General features: G+C 41.6%; 1 long non-coding RNA gene across 1 annotated transcript; it reads right to left on the bottom strand.

The window, feature by feature from the left end:
• Positions 1-1,001: 1,001 nt before the first annotated feature.
• Positions 1,002-6,874, bottom strand: LOC145421240 (uncharacterized). Its single transcript, XR_013902568.1, has 3 exons — positions 6,744-6,874; positions 6,519-6,614; positions 1,002-1,139 (listed from the first exon to the last, which is right to left on the bottom strand). It is a non-coding gene; the product is annotated as an uncharacterized LOC145421240 (long non-coding RNA).
• Between the last annotated feature and the right edge of the window lie 870 nt (positions 6,875-7,744).

Below are 7,744 nucleotides of genomic sequence, written 5' to 3'. Positions count from 1 at the left end.
TAATGTTTGATCAGATTATATTTTCTTCAAATCCCCCTTTTGACCCATCTTAAATGGGTCAACACACAAAAATAAGTAACATTCAAAGGAACACAGAGACGTGTCGAAGCCTGGCTCGAAAAACTCCTCGGGTCTTATCATTTGTCTTTATCTGTCATTGCAGATGAGGAGAAAAGAGTCCAGGCACCACCCTGCCCAGGGGTCGGCTGCAAGCAGTCTCGGTTCCCGATGAAAGCAGTAACAGCTGTCCTGCACACACGGATACAACGAGTTAGTGCAACCAGGGTAGAGACACAAAATTAACAGTTCCTGTAACCCAGCAACTAAAAAACATAAGTAATGATAAAAATGTGGAGAGTACAGAGTCTACTATAATAATGAGAGATATAAACGTGAAAATGTGAAAGAATAAATCAACCGTAAAATAAACCCAGAACGGTAACTGCTAAGGACATTCAAAAGTGAATATGGTAAAACGTGAGGAAGGGGTGTGGAAAAAAAAACAATTTATATCCAGTGGTGGGAGTACACATTCGCTCAGGCTTAAGTCCGGAGACCCTGAGAACATCGCTTAACCCTCACAACCCGACCCGACACAGTTCAACCAGATATATCCTTCAAGAGGAAGTGGGTGAGGGAAACAATTAATAACAAGCCTAATACAAAACACCACAGAGAAACAACCATTCTAGAAGCATTTAAACAAGAGAAAGACGATAATGTTCGTCACCCTCACGATCAGAGTTTTCATCGTCCGTTGGCGAGGAGGTAACCGTGTCTCGTTTCTTTCTAAATGGATCGGGCGTGGGCAAAACTGGAGAGGAAGTGGTGGGCAAGACCCTAGGGGCTACATTTGTCAGATTGGGACTGTCAGAAGGGGGCGAAGCTTTTGAACTTCAAGGTGTCAGAAGTGTCGGGGGCCCTTCACAGATCAGGATTATGCCAATGGGAATGAGACCCAGGGCCAGGAAGCAAACAAAGACGCAACATCTTTGCCTGCCTGTCATTTCAGGGGGAAAGGGCCAAGACATGTTTACTTAGCTTGGATGTCGTCTAATAGAGGATGATGGGGCACAGAAAGGTGGTCCAGTTCCCCCCACCTCGCCAAGGGCGTGTTCTAGGAGTTAAAGAGCAACAACCTGAGAGAGAGAGAGAGAGAGAGAGAGAGAGAGAGAGAGAGAGAGAGAGAGAGAGAGAGAGAGAGAGAGAGAGAGAGAGAGAGAGAGAGAGAGAGCCCCTAATGGCCAGTTAGTGGGCTCTAGGTCAAACTGTCCCCAAATTTGTTATTTGTTATTATTACTTGTTTTCATGTCACTTGTCTGTTTTCTACTGCACCCCTCTCACCAAAGCAAAGCAAACATTAGCAGCACATTGACCGTAGTCAGGCATCCTCATTCCATAGGTGCTATAAAACATTTCCTGTAAATACAGTGTAATAGCATCCCCAACTCCTAACCCATAAACACCGTTTCTTCACACATCCGCCCAGAAATCCTGTAATAGAAAAACATTAAAACTGTAACCCTGTAGGGAAGAAAATGTAAATGGTAACGCTGCGCAGTTACCTCTGTAAGCAACACAAGACACAAAAATGGCATTTACAGGTTCACTCATCCTCGAATATTTTGTCATCCTTCTACTCCTGTAAAAGAAACCCACATAAATTCATCCACCCTTTTATCCTATCTAGGTGGAGGTGGTTAACCTTGAGTCATGGTCAAGTCTTGTCATCTTTTACCAGTCAGTCCGTTTGTTTTTATTCCCAGTCTTTCATCCATTCATCCGTTCTTTGCTGATAGTGAAACCTGTCGTCGCATCTAGTTTCCACACTCAGCAAAATGACGTCATCTCAAAAAGAAACAAGAACTTGAGTTTGGATTACCTCGCTGAATCCTTTTTTAAACAGGGACTCTCGTTTCTAATTGTCCCCACAAGTGTTTCCTCCAGAACCCATTTCAATGCGGAGAAACTCACTTACAACAATTTTCTCGCCGACGTGTAATGCTTGTAATTTCCGATGTGCAGATCTGCTTAAAGAAAAGATTCACAAACAAAAATCAGTAAATATAAAACAAAATAAAATGAAAAATAACAAAAACAAAATGCAGACGCCCGGGTCTTAGGACTTGTCACTGAATATTCTTCCCATCAATAAAAATACCAACCTAAACCTACACAGAGTCAAATCAACACCACCTCAACCTTTTCATATTCATAAACCTATATGTTTTGCGTTCGTGAAACAAAATTGAACCATTAAGTAAGTTGAGCTCTTGAAATGTTTTAATTCTCTTAATTCTGCCAGTTTATTTCAACACTTATTCAATGACTTTTATTCAACTGCTACTTGGTCACTCGACTTTTACCTGTTCAAATTGCCTAGGGTTCAACAAAGTCTAGATCCCCGTTATCATGAAACTTGAACGGTGTACGATGATTTACTTACAGTAATTTAGAATCATCACTCAACCTAGCTCTACTACTGGCACTGCGTGACTTTTCTCACACTGGAAACCAGAATTTAGTACAGAACTTTAATGCCTCAGGCAATCGCGTTCAAGGGCTGCCCCCCCTTCTCTTCTTCTTTGTCCGTGTGTTCCTCCTTTATTAAATCTCCATCACAATGACGTGGCGCTCTGAAATAAAACTCACACTGTTAATTCCTCGTTTTCACTCTGCACCACTGCTCAGAGTGTTTTCTTTTCTTTTTAGTGTAGAGTAAACAATTAAGTCGAGGCCTTAAGCCCCAGATATCTCGCACGGGCATCATTTTCATAACCAAACCGCTCCGGACTCTGCTCCCCAGACCACACAAATGCCCTCTGGGCTTATTATTATAGCAAATTCTGTATTTGACTTTGTTGTGTGCAGCATTGAGCCTTTGTCAGTAAAGCATTCTTCATTGCAGCAGCTAGAGCATTGTGTGTCACTTCTTAGTAAATTAAATCAACATTTTGATTTTAGTGCATGGGTATGTATCAGTTTTTACTCCCTCAACAAGTGCATAAGTGTTCATGTGTGTGTTTCCCTTCATTCTAAGTAGGCGCATGCAGAAGTGTGTGTTCGTGTGTTGGTATATGTTTGTGTTCATCACCTTCCTGTTCTGTAGTTTAGGTAAACCAGCGGCCTGACGCATGGCCTAGGGTCCTCCCCTCCTCTTTGGGTCTGTTTTCATCCGTTGTTGCAGCTGCCTGCATCTTCCTTACTTTGCTCCACGGCCTTCTGCAGCTCTGCTGTTCGGCTCTTCTCAGAGGTCAGCATCCTTCTGCTCACCGTCCCTTTTCCTCCGGGCTTAATGCGCGTCTCGTCACAGCTCTGTCAGCTGACGCAGCCTGGGAATTTCCCCCGTGTAGTGAAACGGGCTTTAGGTTTAGTGCTCTCCGTCTCTGCTGCATGAGATCACTCTTTTGCAGCACTGTTGACATCCTCAAGTTGTTGTTGTGAGTCCAGCTGCTGTGGCCTTCAGGGGTCAAAGGGTCAAAGATGGTCGCGGAGAGGGCAACGATGGTAGAGGGGAGGGTAGGAGTCCAGGTCAGCTTCGGCTCTCAGAAAAAACAAAAACAAAACAAAACAGGCGAACAGGAAAATGATGTTGTGTTGGCTGTGCTGTGTTGGCTGTGTTATCCCGAGAGGGGAGAAACAACGAGATCTCGTCTCCCCCCTTTTTTGTTTTTGTTTTTTTTTTTTTTTTTTCTCCATATAATCAACTCATAACCCCTCAAGTTGACAGGACAACACAGGTACGTGTTAAAATTCTTAAGATCCTGTTTAGAAACCTAAAAAGGAATTTCCTATCATTCAGTAGTCATTTGTCTTAAACAATCAACAAAAACATGTCCCAAGTCGACCCTTTTAACCACTAAATTTGTCGTGTCCTCACTTAATCCTCAGACCAGTGTCTTTGTCTTTTGACGTTACGTTGTTGTCCTGCAACCCAAAGCGTTTAATTGTCAGTAATGTATGAACTATATCATTTAAAAACAGGTGTATGTTAAGTGTCGCTACTTTAACCTTGCATGTACGTGCACATGTATGTAAGCTGTTTCTTCATTGCATGTATGGGTGCGTCTGTATATGGGTTACTTTAACTTTTTCTCAAACGAGGCATTTCTCTAACACGCACATGTGTCTGTTCCTCACCCTTCTCATATCTTTCTCTGGTTGTGTGTGGTTTTATTTGTTTCAGTGATTTACCAGGAACATCTTTTCCTTTTCTCCATGTCTTCCGCCAGAGGTTAACACTGGTGAGATTCAGGGACACAGCACCCAGAGCAGGTCAGCGAGAAAAACCCGCCTCAAACTACATTCTCTCTTTTTTGTTTTACCGGGAGGGGTGAGGACAACTCTGGTGTCCAGCCGTGAATTTTAGCCAAAGCTTGGCCTGTCTTCTGCTGCCGTACTCAGGCTTCCAGGTTAAGAAAAAACACCTGTATGAAGACACTAAACATACATTTAGTATTTGTATAAACATAACTGCCTAAATCATTGAACTCTTGAGGAGGGTGTATTTCAGAATCAGAATCAAAATCAAAAACTTTATTGTCATTGTCATGAGACCGACGACATTAAGAATGGTCCCTGATCATTGCATCATCCCTAGTAATATCAAATATAAAAAAACAATAAAATTCAATCAATAAAATAGATAGAATACTTAAAATACTAAGTATTCCCACCGTCATGCTTCAGACCGTGCATAGATTAACACAAGAGTGGCATGGTGGACATTTTTGTAGTATTCAGATGTGTTATTGCAGTTGGATAACAGCTGTGTTTGAGTCTATTAGTCCTTGCTCTGATAGCCCTGTACCGTCTGCCTTAGGGCAACAGTTCGAACAGGGAGTGGCCAGGATGTGAGGTGTCTTTTATGATGTTTTGGGCCTTTTTAAAACAGTGGGCGTTGTTTGACTCTTTACTAACTTTAAAACCCCACCATAACAATTTCTCACTGACAAACTTCTATGCATCCATTTAAACATGCGAAGCCAGCACAAAATCACACACATACCCCTACAGCAAAGCTTTAACATAACCACAATGCAACTCCTCCCTTAAACGGGAGAAATCACCCTGAATCAACCAACTCTATATAAAACGTCAAACAAAGATAAACCACAAACATTTCTACACTTCTGTGTCTTCCACGCAGCACAATAGGCAGAAAAACACCGATTACTCACAGTCTACAACAAAAGAAAAACCTGCTCTTTTCACAACTCTCACAGCTAAAGTCAAAACTCTTACCCAGTGCCTCTGAAATAATAAAAAAATCACCAAATACTCGATTACTCTTTTCACTCGCTCCCTCTCACTCCCTTCTTCCTCATACAGCATACACGCTCGCTCCCGCGGACCCGCTCGGCCCCGCGGGCTCACTCGGCCCCCACCTTTTTCCTCTCACAGAGACAGAGAGAGACCCTTTTCCTTTTTTTTTTTATTTCTCCAGCACACATACACACACAGAATCCCAACTGAGAGAAAGAGGGAGAGAAGAGAAAAGAGTTGTAGAGAGGAAGTTTTTTAGCAGGAGTTTCAGATCTAACAGATTTATACAACTTATTTACACACACCGGTAATTTATGTTCTATTTATTGATTTTAAAGGAGAATTTGGGCCAGCTGGGTTTCTGCCTCTGTTAGGCACTAATCAGCTGGGGCGCTGCTTTAAAGGTGAGTCAGCACTGAAATATCCCTTCAGGTGTTACCAAGCTTCTACCAAACCGGAGTCTGGCGGGTAACCTTGCCTAGAGCTTCCTGATAGGGGTGCTAGTTGGTTGTCACCTTGTTCACACGTCTCATTCACACTTCATACATTACCTGCAGTCACTCATTACCCTCCTTATGTATGTAATAAATGTGTAAAAAATTCTATGTGTGGTGTATTATTTTAACCAAAAGAGGAACCTAGTTCCTTTAATTGTGTAATCTGTGAACACGGAGAACCAAACTGTCCTGCCCAGTGTTCCACAGCAAGCATTCAGCGTGTATTTATGTGTGTCCAATATCAAACAGAACATCAAAACATTTAAAACACTAAAATCATCGGGGTTTTAAGAAGAGATCCGTTTTCTCCTATTGATCAAAGGGACCCCTCCTTTGGACTCCAACCAGTACTTCTCCTTTTAAGTTTTAGAGGATCTTTTCTAATAAAGTCCTCTGGGCCTTCCTAACCCTTCTGTAGTTTAGAGAATATTACTAAAAAATATTCTCAAGGCCTTTAACCTTTTAATTTGTTTAGAAAGGCGTTACTAATAAACCCTTTCAAGGTCCCAGACCTGCACTGAGGTATTTATCCGACACCGGAGAGCAACCCGTCGGCTGCAACCGTGGTCAGACCTCAGTTCACTCTTATCTTTATTCACTTATTCACTTATTTCTTATTCACTTATCTCTTATTCACTTGTCTGATTCTCAACAAGCCTTAAGTAAGCCAGACAATTTTGGTTATGAATTACTAGGAGTTTGGACACTAAGTATTTTTATAATGTTCAATATAGCAGAAATAAAAGGTCTGCTTACCTTGTTTTTGTGTGCACACAGCTTTTGTCCAAACTCCGTTCACTCAGACCACGGCCGATGTCCTCCCACCCGTTCCAGTTTGGCCTGGAGCGGATCCTGTTCGTGACGCCAATTGAAGGATATAAAAAAAACAACAACAGCAATAGAATAATATTAAACACAAAGTGAACCCGTCTTCCTTCATTAAATAGGTTCTTTTAGATGTTAAGGAGGAATTGACTTAACCAGGCTGGCGGAGAATGAAGACAACCGGACACCTGCAGCAGATGGGGGAATCAGTGAACTTTTATTGAGACAGAGACAACCTCTCAAACAGCTCACATCAGGAGATTCCCCATATTTGCTGTGTGGATGGGTATATATTCTCTAAAACTTACAGGAGGGGGTTGTGAGGACAGTGCTGCATTAGCAGAAAAACAACTCCATAAAAGGAAAGCGGCCTTGGGTGTTCTAGTCTCTTCGCTTGCAGATATCTTGCACCTGCAGAATGAGGCGATCGCTTCTTATCGCTCTCAAGGCCAAAGTCGTGAGCGCATATTTTTATTACACAGTTGCACAGTAACTTTAAAGCTGAACAATATTTAAAGCTGAATAATGTTTGATCAGATTATATTTTCTTCACTGTGCATTTAGGTGACCATGATGAGAGAGACAGACAGTCTGGCTGGCTCAGATGCTCGCAGTTCTCCCTGCAGTCTACCGGTAGCGTCTCCTTTTAGTCCAGGATAGACGAATGTCACCAAGCAGTGACTAAGTTTGTGGTAAAAGTCTTGCACCCATTTGCCACAGCAGATGGCCCCGATTTTCGGTAAATGAATGTGTTTAATTGTAGGCAGGGACTAGAGCTGGGCGATATGAGATTTTTTCATATCACGATATGTTTTTTTCATTTCAGGCGATAACGATATCTATCACGATATAAGCCAAATAACTATATTTGTAAGATTTAAATGTGCCGTTGCTCACAAGTAAAATGTGAAATAATCAGCAGCTTGTTTTTATTTAAATATTTATTTCCCATAATAAGTTCAACAGGGTAGATGTACTTAAGGAACATGAGACTTTTTCAGATAGATAAAGGCAAATATTGCAAACTACACAAAAGGCAGCCGCTAAAGCGTTTAAGTTTCAAAATAGAACAAACGAAACAGACTACTAAATTGTCAATTCCACTTAGAAACAAAATATTAATTCTAAAAATAAATCTTAGTTTGTTTTACAGACAA

The sequence above is a fragment of the Astatotilapia calliptera genome, chromosome 17, assembly GCF_964374335.1.
Source record: "Astatotilapia calliptera chromosome 17, fAstCal68.1, whole genome shotgun sequence".
NCBI lineage: Eukaryota > Metazoa > Chordata > Actinopteri > Cichliformes > Cichlidae > Astatotilapia > Astatotilapia calliptera.
This window is presented reverse-complemented; position numbering and strand designations above follow the sequence as displayed.